This window comes from Aptenodytes forsteri, unplaced genomic scaffold (genome assembly GCF_000699145.1).
Source record: "Aptenodytes forsteri isolate BGI_AS27 unplaced genomic scaffold, ASM69914v1 Scaffold72, whole genome shotgun sequence".
Lineage (NCBI taxonomy): Eukaryota > Metazoa > Chordata > Aves > Sphenisciformes > Spheniscidae > Aptenodytes > Aptenodytes forsteri.
This window is the reverse complement of record NW_008796193.1, coordinates 8,434,549-8,434,989: the sequence shown is the minus strand read 5'-3', so window position 1 is coordinate 8,434,989 and position 441 is coordinate 8,434,549.

Genomic DNA, 441 nt, shown 5'->3' with positions numbered 1-441 from the left:
GGATGGGGGCGATGGTCGCTGTGGCCGTGATCTGAGGGTGTTCTGGGGGCTGGGGCTGGGACTGTGCTGGGGGTGTTGCAGACATGCCGGGGGGCCCCTGGGGGTGCTGTTGCTAGGGGGGCAGGGGTATTGATGCTGGGGCACCACCACAGGGGCCGCAGTGACTGGGGACCCTCCCTGGCCCTGGTGCTTGGGCGTCAGTGCCCGAGGGGGTGGGGACCCATCCATTTGGGATGCCGGTGCCAGGAGGTCGGGCTGTCGGAGTGGAGGACGCGTGCGGGTGTTTTTATCCCCCTCCACCCCTTTTTGCTCCTTTTCCTCCTGCCCCAGAGATGGGGAACTGGGGAGGGGTGTGTTAGAGATGGCGGAGGAGCGCCAGACCCCCGCAGCATGGCCCAGCGCCGCCTCCCTCCATGCACCCACCACCTGGCCCAGTCCATC